This window comes from Spermophilus citellus, assembly GCF_964194105.1.
Source record: "Spermophilus citellus genome assembly, chromosome: 3".
Classification (NCBI taxonomy): Eukaryota; Metazoa; Chordata; class Mammalia; order Rodentia; family Sciuridae; genus Spermophilus; species Spermophilus citellus.
This window is the reverse complement of record NC_138184.1, coordinates 56,322,572-56,349,566: the sequence shown is the minus strand read 5'-3', so window position 1 is coordinate 56,349,566 and position 26,995 is coordinate 56,322,572.

The following is a 26,995-nucleotide window of genomic DNA, read 5'->3' as shown; positions in this document are numbered from 1 at the left end:
ACATCATGGAGGAAGAGTGGTGGAGGGAAGCAGCTCACATGGTGATCAGGAAGCAGAGAGAGACTCCACTCTCCAGAGACAAATAGAGACCCCAAAGCCACGCCCCCAATGCCCCCTCCTCCAGCCACACCCACCTCCTCCAGCCACCACCCAGTTAATCCATCAGGGGTCCATTCACTGCTTGGGTTATGGCTCTCACAACCCAGTCATGTCTCCTCTGGACCTTCCTGCACCGTCTCACACGTGAGCTTCTGGGAGACACCTCCCATCCACACCAGAACAATGTATATATTTAAAACTCTTCTTATCTCACTACAGCGATTCTAATGAAGACTAAATGTTTAGGTTTTTGTTTCCAAATTGCTATACCATATATAACCTCACATGGGGTTCTTATTCCTAGAGTACAGATGAGAAAATTGAGACTCAGCAAGGCTAACTAAATTGCCCAAAGAAAAATGCCATTAAGCTAGAAAATGATTAACCTGGTATGTCAACCTGGGTCTTGCAATCACAAATTTTAGAATCATTCCAGAAGCCCAGGCAGCCTCCCTGAGCAGCCCAGGAGACAACCAGACATTTTTGGAAACTGGATATTCTTTCTTTTACTCTTCGGAGTTCCATAAATATCCTACTGATGTGCAAAGTCATTTAGAAGGATAGGATGGAACTCACAGAAAGGAACAGAGGAGCAGCGTTCTAGAAGGACTCAGTATATTTTTTTTTCCCCACTAAATGGATGAATGACTGAAAAACAAGTACAGAGGAAATTGAATTTTTTTCCTATTCATTCCTTAATATGGAAACTTAAAACTCTAACTTCTGACAGTGGTGGCCATTATACCAAAGTGACTTGAATGTGTAAAGAGAGGGTGAGTGGGAAGTGAAACCTGGTTGAACTCTTTTCCTTGAGTAGCTCTGAGACTTTCTGCAAGCATCTCACAGGGTTGCTTAGAGGATCAAATGAGATAACGTTTTTTTCTGGTGCCAAGGACAATTTCAGGATTACAGTAGATTGATTGATTGATTGATTGATTGATTGATTGATTGATTTTCGGATCAGTGATGTTTGAACCCAGGGGCGCTTAACGACTGAACCCCATCCCCAGCCCCTCTTTTGTATTTTATTTAGAGACAGTGTCTCACTGAGTTGCTTAGGACCATGCTTTTGCTGAGGCTGGCTTTGAACTCACCATCCTCCTGCCTCAGCCTCCTGAGTTGCTGGGATCACAGGCGTGTGCCACTACACTTGGCCATATTTTAAAAATGAGTTGTTTCATGAATGAACATAGAGTCAGTGCCTACTCTATTGGTAATTATTGCACAAACTATCCTGGGGAACTAATCATCGATGCTGCCAGCCCTCAGCCCTCAGTCTGTGGGGAGACAGGTTTTTTAATCAGAAGGTAGACTGGAAACGCTCCTAGTTCTGACTGTCCTCTGTCATTGCACAGTTAATGTTCCCCTTGTTGCCACGTAGCTCTCGTAGGCAGGGAAATCACTGAGCCCCAGCTTTGTTGAGGCGCGTGTGTGAATCATGGGCTGTACTGGGTATCTCAGTCCCTTTCTCATTTTGGATCTGTCTGCGTTTGTCAAAGCCTGAGTGACTCAGGAAAGTGCTAGAACACAGAATGATACGGGCAGGGAATTTCCCACACCTAAGCTGGGCAGTCTCAGAGAAGGAGGTTGGGCTCAAGGAACAGACTCAGAAACACTGCATTTTAACTAGTTTCTCTCCTGTGGCTAAGGCAATGGTTAGGACTCTCAGCTCAGGAGCTTAGATGGGGGCTGGGAGTGTGTGTGTGTGTGTGTGTGAGGGGGGGGGAACATTTCCTCATCTCCTTAAAAACCACTTAGTTCCAATGCCACATCCACCCCTGCTGGATGACGGGTAGGGGGTTTGCTCACTTGGGATTCTCCTTCCCTGGGATGATCAATGCCCTGGAGGTTATGTAGAATCACAGCCTCAGGGAAGCTTCTGTGGTCATTAACTGCAACCCACTCTGAGTGACACCAAGAGGCCACCCCATCCCCCCTCCACCCCACCCCCAGTTCTGGTGGTGCTGCTGCCTCAGGGACATACTTGGGGCCTGGGGCTATAGCCTCTGATGGTCTGCAGGGACTGCAAGCGCTCCTTCCCCTGGGAGGCCTGGACATCTCTCTGAGGTGCTTTTGGAGAGGACCCCACAAGCCCTGCAGTTTAAGACACACACACAGACAGGCACTGTCTCTGTCTTTGTGTCTGTCTGTCTGTCTGTCTCTCTCCTGTCTCTTCGCAGTTTCCCAAAGTCCCTTTTTCGTCTAAATGAAATTCTCTCCTTGGGCTCCGATTCCCTGTGCCCTCTCTCCTCTCCTCAGACTTGTGTAAATCAAGCGCTCACATGGGGACTGTCTAGTTCCCTGCTAGCGTCCCCTGAGGCAGGAGAGGGAGCCTTGCTGCTGCAGGAGCGAGGGACACGGGAAATGAAAAATACACGGGGGACAGAGGTAAATGAACGTCTGCAAGTGACTCTGCCAAGGTGCTGGGCTGCTCGGATTTCAAAGCAGCCAGGAGGGGGGTCGAGGAGGGACCTGAGTAGCTGGATGTCTGATACCTCCCGTACATCAAAAGATGAGAACCCTCTCCTAAAAACATGTGTTTATAGATAATTAGAAGTTAGACATAAAAAAGAATTGCATTGCAGCATTTGTATTTGAGCAATTTTGTATTTGAGCAGAATGGAGGAAGGGGAGGGGGATGGGAGAATGGGGAGTAGGGGAAGAGATACAGCACGAGGGTCTGCCCAGCCCCTCTCCCTGGAGAGCCTGCATCTAACGGCAGGAGGGGGAAAGTGATGGACAGCTGCCTTCTGCCATTCATTCACTGGGCATTTACTATATGCCAGTAAGTGCCCTGCTCACATTTAAACTTCATATACAGTGAGATGGGAGTTCCATATAGGAAGAGACTACTTATTGCTCAGCTGCGTCCTACAGCCATGATTGGGGCTGGCACCTGGGTACTCTGTACCTATTTGTTAAAAGGATGAATAGACCCGGGTGGGGATCATAGTGACAGAGAAATATGGCAAGTGTGGCTGTTCGTCTCCTTTACCTGAGAGCCATCAACATTCAACCTGTGCTGTCAAACTCCAAAAAGGGAACACAGCACAGAGCATTTCCCCAACTTGATTGATCATGGTTTCCTGTTTTCAGCGGTCACCTGGAAGGAAGTAGAACTCTGGATTCTGGTTTCTAGTTCTGTAACCCACATCTCTCCATTGAAAAAAAAATGATGCTCCTTCATATTGAAGTTTTTATCCATGGTTATCTTGTTAGAGTTTAGTTGTCTGCATGAGTGGCATTTGATACTGAGTTGCATGAAAAGATAGGGTTTGTTTTTAAATAAACTTATGGTTTAATAAGAACTATGTTGTGCATTAGTAAATGAAGGAATAAAAATATTGTCAGAATAAAATGCTTTCAAAGATTAAAAAAAAGAAAACACACACACACACACACAAAACACAACCAAGCACAAACAATGGAGCAGAACATCGTGGCACACATCTGTAATCCCAGCAACAGGGGAGGCTGAGGCAGGAGGATTGCAAGTTCAAGGCCAACCTGGAAACTCAGCCAGACCATGAACCACTTAACAACTTAGTGAGACCCTGTCTTAAAATACAAAATGAAAAGGGCAGGAGTTTTTTAATATCCACAATCAATGCTATATACTGTATCAGCAGAATGGCAAACAAAACCCTGGGTTCAATCCTGGTACCAAAAAAAAAAAAAAAAAAAAAATGGATAGGCCATCACATGTGACCTAGATCATTTTGTGCCTAAGATCCTACAAATTATAATCGAAATCTTGGGAACTGAACAAGATTAAAAAAAAAAACCCGAAGTTTCAAATTATAAAAATCAGGAATCAAAGAGGCAGCATCTCGGCTTATCTTATAAAAATAAAAATAGTTTTTAAAAAAAGCAATTTAAAACTCTCAGCCAACAAATTAGAAAGAATTTGGGAGAAATGGATAGATTCCCAAAAAAGAGACAAACTACTGAAATTGATTCACTCAAAGGAAATAACAAATCTGAGTAGATCTATCACCAGTATAGAGATGGAGTCAATCATCATTTAAAAATTTCCCACAAAATGAGTCCTGGGCCAAAATGGTGAATTCTTCTGAATACTTAAAGAAAAATTAGTAACAAATCTTCACAAACTCTTCCATGGAACAGAAGAAGAGGGATCACTTTTCAGCTTCTTCTATGAGGTCAATGCTGCCCTGATACTAAATCTAGACAAAGGCATTACAGGAAAAGGAAACTGCAGATCAATATCTCTGATGATCATAGACAAAAATACTCAACAAAAACATGAGAAAACTGAATTTTAAAAAGTGATTCATCATGAGGAAGTAGACTTTATCTCAGGAATACAAAGTTATTTAATATCCACAATAAATGCTATAGAGTGTATCAACAGAATGGCAAACAAAACCATCGAGCTGTCTAAATAAATACAGAAACATCATTTGACAAAATCCAATACCCTTTCATCATCATAAAAATGCACAATAATCTAGGAATGGAAAGGAATTTCCTCAGCCTGATAAAGTACATCTCTGAAAAAACCCAGGCTCACATTGTTCTTAGTGATGAAAGGCTAAATGTTTGCCCCTAGGATCAGGAATGACACAAAGATATGGCCACTTCTATTCCACCCTTGTTCCGGTAGCTCAAGCCATGTTCATTCTATAAGAAAATGAAATCAGAGTCATCCCAATAAGAAAGGAATAAGTAAAACTCTCTCTATGCCGATGGCATGATGATGTGTATGGCTAATCCTAAGACACAAACTACCATTTGACCCAGCTATCCCACTTTTCTGTTTACACCCAAAGGACTTAGAATCAACATACTACAGTGATGCAGCCACATCAATGTTTATAGCAGCTCAATTCAAAATAGCTAAGCTATGGAACCAACCTAGGTGTCCTTCAACAGATGAATGGATGAAGAAAATGTGGTCTATATACACAATGGAATATTACTCCGTAAATGAATGGAGCTGGAAAATATCATGCTAGGCGAAGTAAGCCAGTCCCCAAAACCCAAAGGCCAAATGTTTTCTCTGATATGCAGGTGCTAATTCACAATAAAAGGCAGAGGGTGAGGCTAGGGAAGAATAGAGTTACTTTGGATTAGGCAGAGGAAAGTGAAGAGATGGGAAGGAGTATGGGGGTAGGAAGAAGAGTAGAATAAATCAGACATTATTTACCCTATGTGCGTACACAATTACACAACCAGTGTGATTCTACATCATGTACAACCAGAAGAATGAGAAGCTATACAGCTATACTCCATTTATGTATGATGTGTCAAAGTGAGTTCTAGTGCCATGTTATTATTAGAACAAATTAAAAAAAATAAAGAAAAAAGAAAAAAATTAAATGCATCAAGATTGCAGTGTACAAAATTGTCTTGCATTTCTATGTACTAAGTTATAGACGGAATGTGCATCCCCAGAATTTGCATGTGGAAGTCCTAACTTTTAGTGTGTGGTATTTGGAGGGGGATCAGAGGAGGTACTTAGGTTTACATGAGTCATGGGGGTAAAATCATTATGATAGCATTAGCAACATTATAGGAAAAGACTGGAGTGAGTGGGGAAGGTCTCTCTCTCTCTCTCTCTCTCTCTCTCTCTCTCTCTCTCTCTCTCTCTCTCCTCTCTGCCATGTGAAACTGTAGGAAGACAGCCTCTGGAGACTTCCCAGCCTCCAGAACTATGAGAAGTAAATATCTATTGTTTAAGCTGCCCAGTCTGAAGCATTTGATTGCACTAAATTAACGAAGAGAACTATCAATGAACAATCAAAATGAAATTAAGAAAGCAATTGCTTTTAAAATTGCATGCAAATTAATAAAAATACTTAGGAAAAAAAAGTAATCAAAGTAGGAGAAAACACGTGCTTTGAAAACTACCAAACACTGTTGAAAGGAATTAGAGAATACGGACTTAAATAGGCATCATTTGGGTCATGAGTCAAGAGACTGTTTTTGCTAAAATGGAAATATTCTTCAAAATGATCTCTAAATCCCACCCCAATCCCTATCGAAATTGCAATTTTTCTTCTTTGCAGAAACTGACAAGCTGATTCTAAAATTTATGTAGAAATTTAAGGAATCCAAAATAGCAAAATCAATCTTTAAAAAGAACAAAATTGGAAGACTCACATAGCCCAATTTCAAAACTGAATATAAAGTTATAGTACTACTACAGTGGGGTACCAGACCTACAGATGGGACAGAAGTAATAGTTCAGAAATAAACCCTTATATTCACAGTGAAGTGATTTTTCACAAAGATGCTAAAAAAGTAAAATAGAAAAAAAACCCTGTCTTTTCAACAAATACAGTTGAGAGAACTGGAAAGCCACATAAAAGTGTTAAATTGAACCCCTTTTTCATGCCCTCCAAAATATAAAAATAAGTCATGGATCTAAATATAGAAGTTACAATTTAATGACTCACAGAAGAAAAAGAAAATAAATCTTGGTGACCTTGGGCTAGAATATTGGGAATTTCCATGTTTGCATGTGGCCAAGCAAGAGTATGGAAGCACTTTTGTCTGGCAAGCTTGGCCCATACCGGATATCTCAGCCTCCATTCTCCATGGTGCTACTCAAAGTTTAGCTCCACCTCTTATTAAGACCCTCGCTTTCCTCCTACTGGGTTAAATGCCCTCCTCCCCAATACACACCCACACACCGCTCCTCCCCAATACACACCCACACACCGCCCCCCCCACACACTCACACACACTCCCACAAGTACTGATTGTTGTAAGCTGTATGCCTGACCCCACAGATCCAAACCATCATTCAGACAAACTCCAAGCTACTACAAACTCCAGGAAAAACAAAAGTGAGGTTATTTCATAATCTGAATTACAGAGACTATGGCAACTCAACACAGATGGTCCATTCAGCTGCCTCGTTCTTGTTCTAGTCCAAGTGGGTGGGCCTAAAATTGGAAATCTAAATATTGGCACTTAGATGGTAAGTGGCAGATTTTATGTCCCTATCCACCCCATTGATGTGCCACTACCGTAAGTGCTTACTGTGATGAGCCTCCGAAAGATCCATGGTAGAATCCCACAGCAGCGAGTATTGGCGCAGGCAGAAAGGTTCTAGAACTAAAGAGCCACAGACCTAGAGGTCCATGAGGTATGAGAAACACATTCAAGTTAGATCATGCTTCCCTGGTGATCCAGGGCGCAGGACACTGGGGGAGGGGCAAGGTGAGTGGTGAGCGCTGGGTGGGCCCCTGGATGCCCCTCTAGTGAAGATCCCTCCACCTCCGCTGCCAACAATGCTCTCAGCAGAAGCCTTCAGCATCCACCCTTCCAAGGATGCCCTTGGCTCTCAGGATCATCTTTTCTTCTTGAGGCAGCCCACATCCAATGGCCCATATCAAGAAGATGGCCAGGAGTATAAAGACCTGGTTATCTTAGCCATACTTGGGAAGCTCAATGAAACTTTTCTAACTCTTTGAAGAGTTGGCCAACACTGTCCCTGGGCCTTTGACCCACTGAATTACTCTGTCCAGTTCTAGTTCAATCTCTTTTCTTCCCCAAGTAATGGATCCCAAGGATTACCTCTGAGACAAAACTCACATGATAAATTCCACCTCACTGACTCCTTCCCCCCAAACTGAACCCTTGATGTTCTGACATTCAACATTTTTTTGTCCTTGAAGCACAGGCTCTGATCCCTTTGGATCACTGTTGTCTCTGATTATCTAATACAACCTCACGGATGGCATTGAACCTGGAAAACACACAAACTAGACGTGGAGAAGTATGAGGAATTAGAACCTGAGTCAGCCTTTCATCTCTACGACCAAAATACTTGACAAGAATAACGTCAAGGAGAAAAGATTTATCTTCGCTCATGGAATCAGAGGTTTTATAAAGTTCATGGTTGGCCAACTCCATGGCTCTGAGCCTAAGGTGAGGCAGAGCATCATGGCAGAAGGGTGTGGAGGAGGGAAGCTGCTCATCTGGTGACAGGAGAGAGAGAGAGAGAGAGAGAGAGAGAGAGAGAGAGAGAGAGAGAGAGAGAGAGAGAGAGAAAAGAAGAAGAAGAAGAAGAAGAAGAAGAAGAAGAAGAAGAAGAGGAGGAGGAGGAGGAGGAGTGGGGGAGGAGGGAGGAGAGGGAGGAGAGAAGGGAGGAGGGAGGAGGAGGAGGAGGAGGAGGGAGAAAGAGGAGAAGGAAAGAAGGAAGGAAGAAGGGAGGAAGTGGCTGGAAAGAAGATGAACCCTTCCAGGGCACACCCCCAGTGAACTTGCCACCTCTAACTTCCAACCCAGCCCACCTCCCAGTAGTCCATTGAGCCATCAATGGACCAACCCACTGACGATGAGGGACAAGCCCTCCGGATCCACTCATTTTCTCAAAGCCCCACCTCTGGGTAGAAGAGACTGCGTACCACTTTGCAGATCCAAACTACAACTGAACCTCGGTTTGTCTGTTTCCTTAGCTTGTCCTCTTCTACCCAGACTCTCAGGGCAATTGCTCTTTGTCTTCAAATCTCTCTATTCAATGAAGGATTCTCTGGCATTAATTTTTTTCTTCCCACAGAAGATGAAATTTCTAAGACGTTTCAATGCTGTCCTCTGACCTTATCTGGGCTTTCATGTTTAGATTCCTCCACAACAGGACAGCCAAGCCTCGGGGAGCCCCTAGCCTGTACAAATTTCAGGGATGGGAAGTAGAGAGGGCTAAGCCTTCCCGCTGTTCCTGCAGGACTTCCCAATTCCATGTAGTCTGACTTCTTGTGATGGACAGTGGGTGCCTGCCTTTAGTCAGAAATGCCAGAAAATTCACATGGACCTCACCAAGAGCCTTTGGCCAACAAATGAACCGTGGGCACACAATCCCTCTAGCACCCTCAACCCCCGGGTTTCACACAATTCCCCAGAGTTCCACAGTAGGATTCAACTCTAGTGGCGCCTGGATGCTACCCACTAGGGACAGCACATCCAAATCTCACAGCCTGCACTGCCCTGTCTCATCCCCCCCCCCACAACCCTGCCCCATTGCTTCTCTCACTTTCTAAATAGACTGTTTACACTTGAATCTTTGCTTCAAGGTCTGCTTCTTAGGAACTGAAATGAAAGCCTATGCCATCCCTGACTATAAAGAATATACAGACTATTACACATCTATATAGATGCAAAAGGACATTTAAAAAAAAAAGCAGGCAGGCTTCCAATGACCCAAAGAGAATTTTCTGTTTCTTTAAGCCTTTGAAATTGAGTAAATAGTGAATTAAGAATTCATCTCAGCTGTTTAGCATAGTGGCTGCTGTGGTGGCCCTGGGGAGCTGTTAGTTAATCTCATCAAAGGTTGCCCCCCTTGCTGAGAGAGTAAGGTCCTCTCTCATCTCCTCACCCTCCCCTACCAGGGGCCATGTTACCACCAGCACCTCCCTGATGAAAGATTAAGCCACTAGAGAAACACCGAGAGGCTCCTTTTAGGAAACAGAACACTGTTCTGCTTTGGTCCCAGAATCAAAGAAAGATTTTGATGTCAGCAGCTCTGAGTGAATTGTTAAAACTTTTATTTTGAGGCTGAAGGAAAAGTCACCTTGAACTGCGTCCTATGAATAGCCAGGAAGAGAGTGAAGGTGTTCACTTGGGTGTGTGTGCATGGGTGCGTATACACACACACACACACACACACACAAAATCACTAAGTGTGAAGTAGTTCATTTTCCTGAAATCTAGAAAGAAAGAAAGATAATAAAAAAGTAAAGCAACAGACAACCTTTATTTTAGTGCTTCCTAGGCGCCTAGAACTCTCCTTACGACAACCCTAGGAGTAGGTATTTTACCCCCATTTTACAAATGAGTAAACTGAGGTGTAGAGAATGGAGTCACTTGCATGAATACTGAGAAAGAAAGACACTACAAGTTCCATGAAAGCAGAGATTATATTTTGTTCACAATAGCATCCTCTAGCACGATGTCCAGCCTGTAGTAAGTGTTAGGTAAATGTGTGGGGCATGTTGGATGGATGTTGAAAATCTGTCTTGAGTAGCAAGTATTTGCTGCCAAAGGAATCATCTAGGGTAGAAGCAGCAGATGTTTTCTGCGAAGGGCCAGATAGTAAATATTGGAGGCTTTGCAGGTCATAAGTTCTCTGTGGTCTATACACAAATGGAATATTCCTCAGCCATAAGAATAAAATTATGGCATTTGCTGGTAAATAGATGGAGCCGGGGACTCTCATGCTTAGTGAAATAAGCTAACAAAAACCCAAAGGCCAAATGTACTCTCTGATATGTGGATGTTAATCCACAAAAAGGGAGAATAGGGAGGGGAAGAATAGAATTCACTGGATTAGACAAAGGGGATTAGGGGAAGGGAAGGAATGGGAATGGGAAAGACATTGGAGTGAATGGGACAGAACTTTCCTGTGTTCATATATGGACATATGACCAGGGAAACTCCACATCATATCCAACCACAAGACTGGGAAGTTAGACTCCATATATATATGATATGTCAAAATGCACTTTATTGTCATGTATATCTAAAAAGAACAAATAAAAACACTACAGGGGAAAATAGCCACAGACAATATATTATCCAATGTTCATATCTGTGTTCCAATAAAACTTTATTTACACAACAGGCAGAGGGCAGAATTTGAGTCACAGGCTATATTTTGGCTGACCCCTGATCTGGCACCTTGTTACTCAAAATGGAATCTGTGGACCTGCCCATCCTCATGACTTGGGGCATTAAGTCTAGCATTTCAATGCTGTGCTATATGTATTAAATTAGAAACTGCATTTTAATAAGAACTGCAGGGATTTATATGCAGACTAGCATTTGAGAAGTGCTGCTCTGAGACTTGGATCATGTTGGCTGTCAATCAGGATCATTATAGGGGTTTTTAAATAGACTTATTTCTGATGAACACTGCGAGAGTGTGATGATAGCAAGATTTGCTTGGTTTTATGTGATCACCCAGGTCCCCGCTGGAGGAATAAGAAAAATCCACTTGGGCTGGGGTTGTGGCTCAGTGGTAGAGCACTTGCCTAGCATGCGTGAGGCACTGGGTTGGATCCCCGGCACCACATAAAAATAAACAAGTAAAATAAGGGTATTGTGTCTATCTACAACTAAAAAGAAAGAAAAAAAGCCCACAAAATTGGAACAGACCACCAAATCTGGACCATGCAGTTCCGTATAACTCCCAGGTAATCACTCCACACTGTAGGACCAGAAGCCCCATGCCTCCCACAGAGAAGAAACAGCTTCTACCGCACCAGAGCAATCAGCCTCGAATCTGATTGCTCAGATATGTGTACAAATAATTTAGATGTCTTTGCCATCACAGGTCATTAAATGTCCCACAAAGTGCAAGCTGTTCAAATAAATGTCAGGCTCAGAACCTGGGGAAAAAAATGAGTCTCTCTCTCCAAGGGTTTAAAATGCCTGATTGTAAAACTCGCTGATGAGTCTGTGCTTTTTTCAAAATGAATTTGTAGCAAAAAAAGACCAAGGAGGCAGAGTGTGGGGCTGAGGGGGCAGTTGGCTCTCCTATTCCCTGAGTTCCCTACCCCCAGACCCAGTCAACCACAGACCACTGGCCTGTGATGCCTGCATCTGTGTTGATCACCACAGACCTTTTTTTCTTGTCATTTTTCCCTAAACAATACAGTGTAACAATTATTACCCCACATTGACTTTGGATTAGGTATTATAAGTAATCTTTAATTATACAGAAGGATGTGTACCGATTGTATGCAAATACCACCACATTATATAAGGGTCCTGAGCAATGGTGGATTCGGATATCCATGGGGAATCCTGGAACCAATCCCTCTTAGGTAGTGAGAAATGGCAGTACTGTCCCAGACTGAGAAAATTGGCCACCTACTCTGCCTTTCATTAACCACACGAGCCTGAACAAGTCAATTGCATCCATAAGTCACTTGAGTACTCTCTTCTGGAAAGTACTGGAAAATGGGGAATAAGAACACCAGCTTCTATTTTCTCCATATCTGTAGAAATTCTACTGGTTCCTGGGCTGGGTTGTGGCTCAGTGGCAGAGAACTTGCTTAGCCCATGTGAGGCACTGGGTTGGATCCTCAGCACCACATAGAAATTAATCAATATAATAAAGGTATGATGCCCACCTACAATTAAAAGAAGCATTTTTAACAATTCTACTGGTTCATAATATTTTGCCCTTACTTACAATTTTAGTAATCTGTTTTCCAAACTTTTCACATATGTAATTCCAAAGTTTGTAGTGAGATATATTCACTCAGTGCTGTTTTCATAGTAAATTTGGAAGCAACCTGAATGTGCAACAATACGAGAGCGGCTAAATAAATTGTGGGACAGCTAAATATGCTAAAATATGTAGCGGTTGGAAAACAAATGGATCTATTTGCACTGAAGTGAAAATGTATCCACGCTATACTGCTACATGGGGGGAAAAGACACAAAACAATGACATATTTCATTGATTCCAAGATGTTCATTTTTCATATTCTCACAATTATCATCTTATAATTGTTGGTGTCTTATAATTGTCATTGACCAGGCAACAGACTCGATGCCGTTCAAAAAAAATAATGACATATTGTGCCATCAGTGGCATCTACGGTTTAACACATTATGCAAAAAGAACCACATACATATGTGAATAGATTTGTTCATCTGTTTCTCTTACACTGTGTATATCTATACATACACACACACACACGCACACACACACACACACTAGTCTACAGTCTCCATCCTACAATGGTTTGACTTTCGATCATTTGCTTTACAACAACGCAAAGACAAGAAACTTTGGGTTGAAATTATATTCAGCTTTTGAATTTGATCTTTGGCAGGACAGTAAGCTATTTTCTCTAGATGCTGAGTGGCAGCAGCTCCCAGTCACCTGCACAATCACTCATAAGTGGAAAGAATGGGTCCCCTAAAGTATGTTGTATAGCTAAGATGTGAGGCTGGGTCGCTGGGGTATGTGTCAAAAGCATTGGCGACTTATGATATTTTCCAGTTATGATAGACTTATCTGGACAATCTCCCATGGTAGCTCGGGAAATATCTCTATATGAAAATTGAAAAATAGCCAGAAATATACAACCGAAGGAAGAATAATTCATTCTAAGGAGAAAGTTAAATAAATCGAGCTGGAGGGTGAGATCAAAGCAGTAGTCTCTCCTTGTAGATTTTATAATTTTCACAGTTTTCACATTGTGTTGACAGCAAACATGTTTTACTTTTTAAATGGAAAACAGAATCGTATAATCCCAATGCTGTCTTTATCATTGTCCCCCAGGACCCAAGTGAAAATGTTACCTTCTGCTGGTAAGTCTGTAGAGCGAGGTGGCGATTCTACTTTGTGTTCTCATCACCAGAGACGATGCATCAGAGACAGAAACTGGAGATATTTAAGACTGCCACCATTTTTTTATTTGACCTCGAGTGCAACATTTATTCTGTGAGAAAATGAGACAGGACGGCCCGTGGTGACAGGGAAAGCCAGTCTCCTCCTGTTGGCTCCCTGGGATATCACTTTGATTGGGAAAGTGTCGTGAGGCGCTCATTCATGAGGCAGATCAGCAAGGAAATGTCAAAACATCGGCAAATTGTGAGTAAATAGACTCAGACGTTTTGCTGCAAACTTGCTGAGAACAGAGACTGTGGTTCCCATATGCCCCAACAGACTCCGCTGGGTAGACGCCTTCATGAATATTAACCAGTGGTGCATTTCAGGGTGAGTGGTGGATACAGCATGCGTAGCAGCCCAGCTCACGAGGAGCCTGGCCCTTGGGTGGAAGAGAACCAATAGTCCACAGTCAGCCTGGCTCCTGAAATGCATTCTCTTGGAGCCAGAAAACCATGCCCTAAGCAGAGGAATCAATGGGACATTTCATCACATCTGATGAAACGTAAGATTGGTTGGCAAACTATCCAGCATCTTGTTTATTCTCATCTTTGTAGGCTCATAGGTACAACACATGACAGTGTTGACACCCTTTGCTTTTGTACCTCAATTCCTTCATCAAACATGTGCATCATTAGGCAAAACACAACCCCCTATAACAGGCAAAAGGTTACACAGTTAGCAAAATTAATGCATCAATGTAACCTCTCTGAAATTCCCAGGAGAGTTCATGTTTGCCCCTGAGGATCTGCAAGGTGAGTTATTTATTCTCAAGATGTAAATGGCCAGAGGGGTTCACATGGAAAACTGAAGAAAAAGAAGATGAACAAAACTTGGATGAGTTTAGCAGTGAAACAAGATCATTGTTGAAGCTGGGAGGTGGACAGCCTTGGAGGTCATGAGGCTTTTCACCCTAATTTTGTGTAAGTTTGAGTTTTCATAATAAAATATTAATTGAGAGTCTACTGAGAGACTCCTAATGTGATGTGCTGAATTTCTGCATCAGCAGGGAGATGCTAATTAATATGCAACAAAATCGTTATTATGTTCTGTTTCCTTACCGAGGATGGGGAGTGGGAAATGGAGATACTACTTCCAAACAAAAATGAAGATAATAGCTGGGCATGGTGGCACATGCCTGAAATCCCAGCAGCTTGGGAGGCTGAGGCAGGAGAATTGTGAGTTCAAGGTCAGCCTCAGCAAATTAGTGAGGCCCTAAGCAACTGAGCAGACTCTGTCTCTAAACAAAATGTAAGAAAAGATTGAGGATGTGGCTCAGAAGTGAAGCATCCCTAGGTTCAATCCCTGGTACAAAAAGGAAAAAAAAAAGATAATATTAACTCACAAGGGTATGATAATTATGAAAAAAATGAAAGTAAAATTCTCAGCACTGTGTCTCAAAGTATGTTATCACTAAAATAAAATCAGAAAAAGATTACATTTTAAATATCTGTATATTGACAACAACTATATTTTAATGGTGGGACTATTTGTATTTGTTATTTTTATCCCTTTCCTATTGTGTACGTGGAGAAAAACACATCATTTATGATAATTTTTGTTTGCAACTAATGGAGATGCATTTTTACCCATACAGGGATGGGTCTGAATTAGATTACAAAAAGATTCAGGAACATTCCTAATCTTGGAACTATAATTCCTCCCTGAGTTCAAAGGCTTATGGAATGATAACTTTGTTGCATGTTCCCTGCAAGAGCAATTTAAAAAAGACACCTAATTTTCCAGGCACAGTGGTGCACATCTGTAATCCCAGCAGCTCGGGAGGCAGAGGCAGGAATATCACAGGTTCAAAGCCAGCCTCAATTCTTAGTGCTGCATAATACTCCATTGTGTATAGATGCCACATTTTTTTTATCCATTCATCTATTGAAGGGCATCTAGGTTGGTTCCACAGTCTAGCTATTGTGAATTGTGCTGCTATAATCATTGATATGGCCGTATCCCTATAGTGCGAACTTTTAAGGTCCTCAGGGAATAGTCCGAGAAGGGCGATAGCTGGGTCGAATGGTGGATCCATTCCCAGCTTTTCCAGGAATCTCCATACTGCTTTCCAAATTGGCCTCACCATTTTGCAGTCCCACCAGCAGTGTACAAGTGTACCCTTTTCCCCACATCCCCGCCAACACTTATTGTTGTTTGACTTCATAATGGCTGCCAATCTTACTGGAGTGAGATGGTATCTTAGGGTGGTTTTGATTTGCATTTCTCTGATTGCTAGAGATGGTGAGCATTTTTTCATGTACTTGTTGATTGATTGTATGTCCTCCTCTGAGAAGTGTCTGTTCAGGTCCTTGGCCCATTTGTTGATTGGGTTGTTTGTTATCTTATTGTTTAATTTTTTGAGTTCTTTGTACATTCTGGATATTAGGGCTCTATCTGAGGTGTGAGGGGTAAAAATTTGTTCCCATGATGTAGGCTCTCTATTTACCTCTTTGATTGTTTCTCTTGCTGAGAAAAAACTTTTTAGTTTAAGTAAGTCCCATTTGTTTATTCTTGTTATTAACTCTTGGGCTATGGGCGTCCTATTAAGGAATTTGGAGCCTGACCCAAAATCATAGAATTTTCAGGGAAATGGATGGCATTAGAGCAGATTATGCTAAGTGAAGCTAGCCAAGCCCTAAAAAACAAATGCCAAATGTCTTCTTTGATATAAAGAGAGCAACTAAGAACAGAACAGGAAGGAAGAGCATGAGGAAAAGACTAATAGTAAACAAAGACGAATGCGGGGAGAGAAAGGGAGAGAGAAGGGAAAGCATATGGAAATAGTAGGAGACCTTCAATGATGCACAAAATTATAAGAGGTTAAGAGGGGCAAGGGGAAGAGGGGAAAAAGGGGGAGAGAATTGAACAACAGCAGAGGAGGTAGAGAGGGAAGATGGGAGGGGAGGGGAGGGGAGGGGGGATAGTAGGGGATAGGAAAGGTAGCAGAATACAACAGTCACTAATATGCCATTATGTAAAAATGTGAGTGTGTAACAGATGTGATTCTGCAATCTGTATTTGGGGTAAAAATGGGAGTTCAAAACCCAATTGAGTCTAATGTATGAAAGATGATATATCATGAGCTCTGTAATGTTTTGAACAATCAATTAAAAAAAGAAAACAGGCATATTCAGAAAAAAAAAAGCCAGCCTCAAAAAATTAGCAAGGCCCTAAGCAACTTAGTGAGATCCTGTCTCTAAATAAAATACAAAACAGGGCTGGGGATGGAGCTCAGTAGTTAAGCACCCCTGGATTCAATCCTAGGTATCCTCCTTCCTCTAAAAAGCCAAATTACAGTGTACCCATAACTTCAACCTGGTGGTTCCAATGGTGTTCATATTAGCTGCTGGATAAAATTGCTGTAAAATTAGTTGGTGGTTTTACATGACAAGATGGTTGCAGTAACTTAACCTGTAGTTCCCTTGGGGATAAACAGGAAATACCCTACTACTATTAGAGTGTTATTGTTTGTTTGTTTTGTTTGTTTGTCTTAAAAGCGTGTCTTATGTGCCTGTTGCCTCTGCTTTTATCAGGAACCTAAAATAAATAGTGCTCACTGATTTCCATGAGTCAGTGATGTTGATGCTGCTGTGAAAGCATGATTTCTACTGCATCCGTCACCTGTCCCCACGACGATGCTGCATGATTAGGCAACCTCAACTCGGCCATGGAGCTTCCTTGAGAAGAGTGAACTATTAAGTTTTTCCCTGGAGTAACTGCAAGGTCAGTTACTGTGTCCCTCAAACTATCTGCAGGTAGAGAAAAATGCTCATGGAAAACTCAGTAGCCTATAATAATAAGCATTGATTTCGCTTGTGAGTCTCACGGGCAGTTGATTCAGAGTGAGTTGACTGACAGGGCTGGACTCAATGTCACCATCCTAAGGATCACTGGCTGTGAGCTCCTTCAGGGTGGCGCTTTCTGAAATGAAGAGGCCAGACCTCCTCTGGGCTCCCTGTTACTTTCATTCTCCCATAGTCTATTCTAGATTTATTTTCCTGATGACAGAAGAGAAAGCACACAGCAAAATGCACCCGTACTTTTTCTTCTCTCAACACTTCCTTGGAAATGCGTCTTATATTTTCCCCTTACAATGTTATTCAAGTGCCTTTTTAAATTTCTGTTGGTGTTATATCTGCTGAAGTCTCATGGGCCAAGCAAGTCATCCAGGCAGCCCAGATTGCAGGGGAAGGAAGCGGACTGCACCTCCGCAGTGAAAGGGATAAAGAATTGGGTCCCCCGTGCAAACAATCGGCCACATCAACTTGGATAATGAGGACTCCTGTTTCTCTGTGCTGCAGTCAAGTTTGCGTTGGCATAGAGCGCCACGGATCTCAACAGATCCCCAGGACAAAAGAGAGTTCGTTCTTTCACTAGGAGAACCGTGAGTTGTTTCAGTGCTGGAATCCGTTTTAGCTTGTAGCACACTATCCTCTAGATGGTCCATAGATGCTGTCCACTATGAATGAGGAGCATCGCTGTCTTTCTTCTTGAACACTTCTTCCAAGAGTCCCTTTGGTGTCTCTAGAGAGAATTCATCATGCCTTCCTCTGATCTACCTTTGCACCTTGCTCCTAATTTAGCTTTCTACCTTCTCTGTTGGTTTAAACCATGACCCACCTCCCTAGTGTCTGAAACAATTAAGAGGAAAGAGCACACGTTATGGGGTCAGGAGTCAGGGTTCCAATCCCGGGTCCTACGTGTGGGAACTCCCACAAGCTATTCAGCCGAGCATTGTGTGCCTTCATCTTCTCTTCTATAGAATGGGAATAATGGTGGCACTTGCTTAAAACAGATATTGAGAGAATTAAATGAGAGTTAAACAGTAAAGTACCTGACTGTGCTCAAATTAATTGTGAAGTATAACCTCTTTATCCTTAATGCTATTTAACTGACTCCCTGCTGCCTTGGAGTAAAGTTATGACACGGTCTTGACTTCCAAAGAACATATAGATCCTGACGTCTCAATGAGGTCCTTTTTAATTTGATTGCTGAGATCCAAATTGTTAATGGTGTAGCCATTGGGCCCTGAACAGAAGGGGGCAGAAAACTAATAGCAGGGTAGCCCCCAAAAGACCACCTCATCTGACCCCAATATATAACTCTACGAAGAGAAAGAAAACACAGGAGGATCAAAATGTGCCCAATTAATATTTATCTTTACAGCTCTCATTTCTAGATATTGTATTTTTATTCCTCTGAGCAGAAGGTTCACTGAAGTCATTTGGATAAACTCCATTTGCCAAAAACCCACATAATAAGATGATGTGGGGACAATGGGAAATTAAATGGAAGGGCTAGACGAGGCAACAAAATAAAATTCCATAAGCCGCCCTAAGTCCTCAATTTGAATGATGCATTACTTTGACGCTTCTCATCTTCAAAATGGGTGAGCTGAGGATTAGAGGCACGGAACAGATGGCATCTTGATAGATTGAATTAATACTCTGAAAATGAGGGAGGAGATGCATTGTCTACAAAATTCAGAAAGCATTTCAAGTAGAATGGAGCTTATGCTATATTCTGAAGCATCTGAACTTTGAACGTTTGTGTCACCACTGCTATTTTAACATATTTGTCAGGGAGAGCTGAACAAGTAGAGATCCTCTATGTGCTACCAAGTTTTCGATTCAAAAGACGACCTTTCATGGTGAATCATAAGTACACTAGGACTTACCAAAGAAGTTGTCTTTGTAGAAACATTTAATTAGGATTTCTAAGAGATAAAATGCATAAATCATAAAAATTAAAACTCAAAGAGTGCAAAATGGCCTATACTGAAAACTTAAACTCCCCAATTGTAGTCCCCATTCCTCATGGGAAATGCTATTACTAATTTCTTACATGTTCTTTTTTACGGTTATGTTTGTACATTCTGACAATTGTATTACAAGTTGAAAGAACCAGAATTTTTGATTGCTATATTCTTTATGCATCTTTTTTAAAACTAAAACCTTGCAGTAGAGAGAATTTAGATGATTTGGGTGAAGTTGTTCAGTGATTCAGTGAATCAGATAGGATTTAGTCTTAAGTAAACAAAACAAATTAAAAAGTCAGCATATTACAGTGATGAGCTACATCAATATTTACAGCAGATCAATTCACAATAGCTAAGCTATGGAACCAAACAGGGTAACCTTCAATAGATGGATAGATGAAGAAAAGGTGGTATATATACACAATGGAATATTACTCGGCCATAAAAAGGATGACTTTATGGCATCTGCCAGCAAGTGGATGGATTTGGAGACTATCATGCTGAATGAAACAGGCCTGTCCCCCTGAAAAACAAAAGGTTGAATGACCTCTCTAATGTGCGAATACTAGCCCACAACAAGTGGTGGGGGAATAGAAGTTTAGTGGATAAGACAGAGGGGAATGAAGGGAGGGGAGGAGAATGGGGAAAGGAAAGACAATAGAATGAATTGGACATAAGTTTCCTCTGCTCATATATGAACACACGACCAGTGAAACTCCACATCATGAAGAGCCACAAGAATAGGATCCTAATTAGAATAAGTTATTCTCCATGTCTGTATCATATGTCAGAATACATGCTCTGTCATGTATATATAAAAAGAACAAATACAAAGCTATATGTATATGTATGTGTCTCTCAGCTCATAGGAAAATATCCAGGGGTCGATCTGACAGCTTTGAACACGGCTGGCTGCCTCTCACTGTTTTGGTCCATTCTTCACATGTTGCCTTCACTTTTAGATCACTCAGAATGACAACATTGTGGCCAAAGGGTCTCCTCCTCTCCTTCTCCTTCTCTTTCCTCTTCTCTCTGTCTTTATGCCAAGGATTGAACCCTGGGGCACTTAACCCCTGAGCCCCATCCCCAGCCCTTTTTACTTTTTATTTAGAGACAGGGTCTCGCTGAGTTGCTGAGGCCCTCACTAAGTGGCTGAGGCTGGCTCTGAACTTTCTATCCTCCTGCCTCAGCCTCCAGAGCCCCTGGGATCACAGATGTGCACCACTCCTTTCTTCAAATACAGCCAAATGCAAGGTTCTCCAGCCGTTCACCAGAAGTCTGAAGACAACGGCCCCCATTGCCTCATGCCCAGCCAGAGCAGATCACTGTGCCCACGGACACCTTCTCCTCATTCTCTCGCCCCCAAGGTACATGGTCTAAGAGGAAGGGAGATTGTATCACTGAGGGGAAAGCTGAGGTGCCATTAGCAAAAGAAGGATGAATTCGTAGGTAGATGGAAATCACAGAAGGTCACTGAACTCCTACGATCAAGAGAAAGATGGAGTTGTGATCTCTTGCTATGCATCAGAAACTAGTCAGAGCTAGGATCAGGGAGGAAACCTTTATCCTCCTCTTACAATAACACATAATTGTCTATTCTCATATCTTATTTCTTATTACAGGACAAGCCTCAATTGGATCAGTTATGTAAGTTATCTGTCTAAAAGCCAATCCAATGTTTCCATTTTCTATAATAGTGACTTGAATTCAATAGTACAATAATTCAGATCTTGGTCTCTTTCCAAACGCTTTGCAAAATAATTCCCAGCAAACACATGGTGATTGCTTTATATTTTTTTTCATCCTTTCAGGAAGCCAATTACCAAAATGTTCTTAGCCACGAAAACTGGCAGCTAGATTTTTCCATCACCCAGATAACACGAACATGCACGCTAGATCCTCTCTTAAATAGAAATGATGAAATGATATCCAGAGGATTGGTATCAAATTAGGAAAATTGCAGGCAATTCTCAAATAGAAGAAGTAAACCAACAGATAATACAAGACAAAATATCTTGCTTTAAGAGGCACATTTCAAGTGACACTCTATATTTACTAGTATCATATGTGCACTAACTGGGTTGACTCATATGGAAAACATAGTCTTTTTTATTATCAGGATTGCAAGAGATTCAGATTGAAGTAAAGATCACCAAGCCTCATGATGTGGCTGTCTGATGGACTGGACTATTGGGAACTCAGGGTCTGGGTTAAAATGACCTTAATGTAAAAAGCTAATGGATCTGGGGGCTCTCTCTTAGCAATGCTTTTGTAACCTACACTTAAAAAAAGGTAAGATGGCCCCAACTCTTTATTTGATAAACTGTGATACTGAAGTACAGAAAAAGAAAATTACTGGGGCCGAACCCACATTTAAAACCACACTGGTCTCCAGATTCTCTCACCTTTTCCTTTCTCCTAGGGCCATTGAGAATGAATCTGAGTGACCGGCTAGTCAAAGCTGGTATGAAATTCTATTAGGAAAATGTCTGGTTGAAGAATTACCAAAATCATGGACTTTAACTGTTCCTTACAGAACCCTTTTCCTGACTGTACAAAGCATCTGTCCGATTTAAGGCTTAGTTGGTTCTTTATTTATTTATTTATTTTATTGGTTGTTCACAACATTACAAAGCTCTTGACATATCATATTTCATACATTAGAATCAAGTGGGTTATGAACTCCCATTTTTACCCCAAATACAGATTGCAGAATCACATCGGTTACACATCACATTTTTACATACTGCCATATTAGTGACTGTTGTATTCTGCTACCTTTCCTATCCTCTACTATCCCCCCTCTTAGTTGGTTCTTAAGTGAAAGTATTCTGGGTAAGAAATGGTGTTTCCCTTAGTCAAAGAGTTGATGTTCAGAAGGTCAGAAGTGCCCTTAAAATGGGTCCAATTCACAGAACAACTGATTCTTATTGTATCCTCTATTTTTAAAAAAAAGTGAAGAGAGGGGAGTTTAATACAATGAAAACCTCTAGCTTATGTTTTTTCCCAGGTGACTTGAGTCTTATTTCCCTATATATAAAATGGTATCTATACAATTTATTTATTTTTTGTTTTGTTTTTGTGGTGCAAGGGACAGAACCCAGGGCCTCATACATGCTAAGCTCTAGAAATGAACTGCATCTCCAGCCCTGGATAATTTATTTAAAGTGATGTTTCAAATTGGAATCAGGCAATCTCCACAATCTTCTGGTTTCAATAGGTAAGATTTCCTCTTTCTTATTTTTTTAAAATTATTGAATTAATTGATTTGTCATGTTATACATGACAGCAGAATGCATTTCCATTCATAGTACACAAATGGAGCACAATTTTTCATGTCTCTGGCTGTACATGATGTAGAGTTGCACCACATGTGCAGTCATACATGTACCTAGGGTAATGATGTCCATCTCATTCCACCATCCCCCTGCCCCCTCCCTTCCCCTCCCTCCCCTTTGCCCTATCCAAAGTTCCTCCACTCCTCCCAAGCCTCCCCACCTCCATTGTGGATCAGCATCCACATCAGAGAAAACATTCAGCCTTTGGTTTTTGGAATTGGCTTACTTCTCTTAGCATGATATTCTCCAACTCTATTCATTTACCTGCAAATGCCATGATTTTATTCTCTTTTAATGCTAAGTAATATTCTATTATGTATATATACCATAGTTTCTTTATCCATTCATCTGTTGAAGGGTATCTAGGTTGGTTCCACATTTTAGCTATTGTGAATTGTGCTGTGTCCCTGTAGTATGCTGATGTTAAGTCCTTTGTGTATCAACCGAGGAGTGGGATAGCTGGGTCAAATGGTGGCTCCATTCCCAGTTTTCTAAGGAATCTCCACACTGCTTTCCAGATTGGTTGCACCAATTTGCAATCCGATCAGCAATGTAAGAGTGAGCCTTTTTCCCCACATCCTTGCCAACACTTATTGTTGTGTGTATTCTTAATAACTGACATTCTGACTGGAGTCAGTTGAAATTTTAGAGTGGTTTTGATTTGCATTTCTCTAATTACTAGAGATGTTGACCATTTTTTCATATATTTGTTAATTGATTATATATCATCTTCTGAGAAATGTCTGTTCAGTTTCTTAGCCCATTTATTGATTGGGTTATTAATTTTTTGGCATTAATTGTTTGGAGTTCTTTATTTAGCCTAGAGATTAGCGCTGTATCCGATGTGTGTGTGGTAAAAATTTCCTCCCATTCTGTAAGCTCTCTATTCACCTCTAATTATTTCTTTTGCCAAAAAGAAGTGAATCCATCCCATTTATTGATTCCTGGTTTTATTTCTTGGGCTCTAGGAGTCTTGTTAAGGAAGTTGGGGCCTAATCCAACATGAAGATGACTTGGGCCTACTTTTTCTTTTATTAGGTGCAGGGTCTCTGGTCTAATTCCTAGGTCCTTGATCCACTTTGAGTTCTCTGCATGGTGAGAGATAAGGGCTTAATTTCATTTTGCTGCATATAGATTTCTAGTTTCCCCAGCACCATTTGTGGAAGAGGCTCTCTTTCCTTCCTTAATTTTAATTTGACTAATTCATCTTTGTATTTTCCACATCCAGCATTATGCCTATCCATAATATTATAGCATTATGTAGAAATTATATCTGTGGCAGTTGAGACAAGGGGCCACCACTGTACCCATAATTTCTAAGTTTAAAAAATCTGTTAAGTCCCAAGTTTTTAATTTTATATAGAATGGTGGGACATCATGGGACAATAAGACTCACTCTTTAGGGCCTAAAAGTCATGACTTGTAGAGCTTACTGATTTCCATGGGGAAAATAGCCAACCATGGCCAATTTCAAACTATTGATCACTAAATATAAGGTTTTAAAGAGAAGTGGCATAGCATACCATTATGCCACAGAGATGCAGTTGATGGAAATAGTTTTAAAGTATGGACAAAGTGGAATGAAATAATTAGAAAGTGATGAGTTTAAGTGTTTTTTTAAATTTAAATATAATTTATTTAATCAAAATTAGAAATAATTTACTTTTTGAGGTGTTATCAGAGATTGAATTCAGGGGCACCAGGCCACTGAGCCACATCCCCAGCCCTATTTTGTATTTCCCTTAGAGACAGGGTCTTTACTGAGTTGGTTAGGGTCTGAGTTACTTAGGGCCTCACTGTTGCTGAGGCTGGCTTTGAACTCACAATCCTCCTGCCTCAGCCACCAGAGCCACTGGGATTATAGGAGTGCACAACTGGGCCTAGCAATAACTTAATTTTTGATAATGATTGTGTTTAATAACTGAGATTCAAAGTAAGTGAACATGAATAGCCAATATGATCTGGGTACATTGTTGTCCCCAGAAAGGGCCATAGCACCAAAAAGGTCTGGGATTTTGCCATGGGCTTCTGCAACTACTAACTCTGAGACTGAGCAAGTCTATTTCACCTGTGTCTCCATTTCCTTACATATAATCGAATCATGGCAGTAAATGTCTCACGGGTTAGGTTAAGAATAAAGGAGAGAATATAGAAAAAAATAGTGGCATATTTTTAGAGCTCAGCAAATATCAGCCTGAAGGAAGAATAATAATAAGATTACTCAAGAAGGGTTCCCTTATTGACAGATGAGGAAGGGAAACATATATGGATGGATGGATGGATGGACAGAAAGATGGATGTTTTCCAAGTGGGAGAGTAAAAGGCTTTTTTGATTGAAAAACATACAAAGAAAACGGAGCTGTGTTCACCCAGAAACACGTCCCCGTGGAAGAAAAGAAATCCTTCACTCTTGTACGCGGAGTAGACTTAACCAGCTGCTCTGCTCTCTGGGGCGCTGCAGGCCTCCGTTATATACAAAGAGACACAAAATGACTTGCTATTAGTAGCATCAGCTGCCGCTAAAAAAGCAGGGAGAGAAATGTCTGTGACTCGCTCCTCTGTGCAGTGGGCTCCCCTGGGAGCCCAAGTGTTAAAGTCCCCCCTTCCAGCCATGATTTGAGAGCTTCTACAGCTATTTTCCTTGGAAAAGGACTGAGTCTGTCTTTTTTCCCAAATCACACCTCAGCTAATCGCCAGTGCCACTGTCTTTTCTCCAGCCACCTTCTCCTCTCCTGAGACCAGAAGGGGAGACCCCAGCACAGCCAGCAGGGGCAGGCTGCAAGCCCACACCCTGTGATTCCCTCCAGGGGTTAGAGTACATCTTTATAGTCCAAAACCTCATTAATCATAAGTGGCTGTGGCTATGATTCAAAACCATCAACCGATGTTATGAGATCTAAAATCATAAGCAGAAGGGGGAGTGGGTCAAAAGGACCCCAGTGGAGGACAAGTTAATGAATGGTGGCTAAGGTCTAGACGATCATTTTCTGAGAGGGTACATTGTCCAAGAAAAATGGGAATCCAAAAGAGAACATTTTGCATTGTATAAGAAGAACAGGAAACATTTGCATTTCTAAGCAGGGTGTGCTCAGCAGGATCAGGAAGGCAAAGGTGGAATTTTCTCATGGGAGAAGCATTTCTTATATGATGTGGACTCTCAGGGCAAAGTGGAGTCTGTGTGGTCATGGCCCAGATAGCCTGGCCCATAACAAGTACTGTCTCAGAGAAAAAAAAAAAAATGGAAGCAAAACTCATTTACCATCACACTTTGCAGTATTGTAAATCTTCAAACAAATCCTCAGATGGTGATGCAACTGAAATGAGGACAGGCAACCTGCGTAGAGGCCTGGAACTTTCTTTATGGGATCATGCTGCCTTTCTCCCACCATGGAGGAGGGGGGAGTCCTGGACATGTGTTTCTGTACGCATCCTCCAAAAGCTAACCTCTGAGAGTATCCTTGTGCTTGAGTGCACAAATCTAAACCTGGCTCTTCTATCCTGGACACTTCAAAATAAAGAAAAGGTATTTTGAAATATCTGTAACAGCCCCGATAAACACAGAAAAGGTTCCCTCAAAGGACAAAAATATAATAAAGTGGAATAGAAAGAGCACCTTCAACCTGGTAAAGATTATCAGCCAAAACCCCAGAGAAGGCCCTGTATGAAGCATTCCTGTTGAGATCAAGGAAAACATTAGGGTAACTTCTTCCTCTCCTTTTATTATCCTGGAGGGGTCCATGTGGCAGGAAGACAAGGAAAAGAAATGGAAAGGATGAGGACTAGAGAGGAACCCAGGAAGCCACTACCCACTAATGATGAAAAATATCAAGAGCTCAAAAGAATCTTCACATTATCACAGTGAATGCGACCGTGTAAGAAAGGTTCATGTATATAAAAATCAATAAGCACAAATAAATCTCTCTACTAGCATAAAATATTTAGAGAACATTTTTTTTTAAAAAAAGCCTTCATTTATATTCGGGAAATTAAGGATGAGGCACCTTCTTAATGGCCAGGAAAGGTCTGCATCACAAAATCGTTGCTTCTCACCAAAGTAAATTAAGACCAATTCCAGGAGAAATCCCTGTAGATTTTTCTTTAGTAATCCAAAAGCTAATTCTAAAGTTTGTATCCAAGGGGACAGGCTAAGCTGTGATACTGTTAAAGAAAAAGTTGGGAGAGAGAGACATGCTTTCCGGGTATCAAGACTTAGTATAAATCTATGGTGATCGTGACAATGTGATTTGTTTTAGTTATATAAAGAAAATGTAACAGAATAACAAAATCAGAAATATACATAGAGATTGTTGTGGGTTGAATTGTGATTCCCAACCAAAAAAAAGAATGTTGAAGTTTTAAGAAGAGACACAGAGGTGGTCATGGAGCACCCTCACAGGAGAAGATGAGACTGCAGTTCCGAGA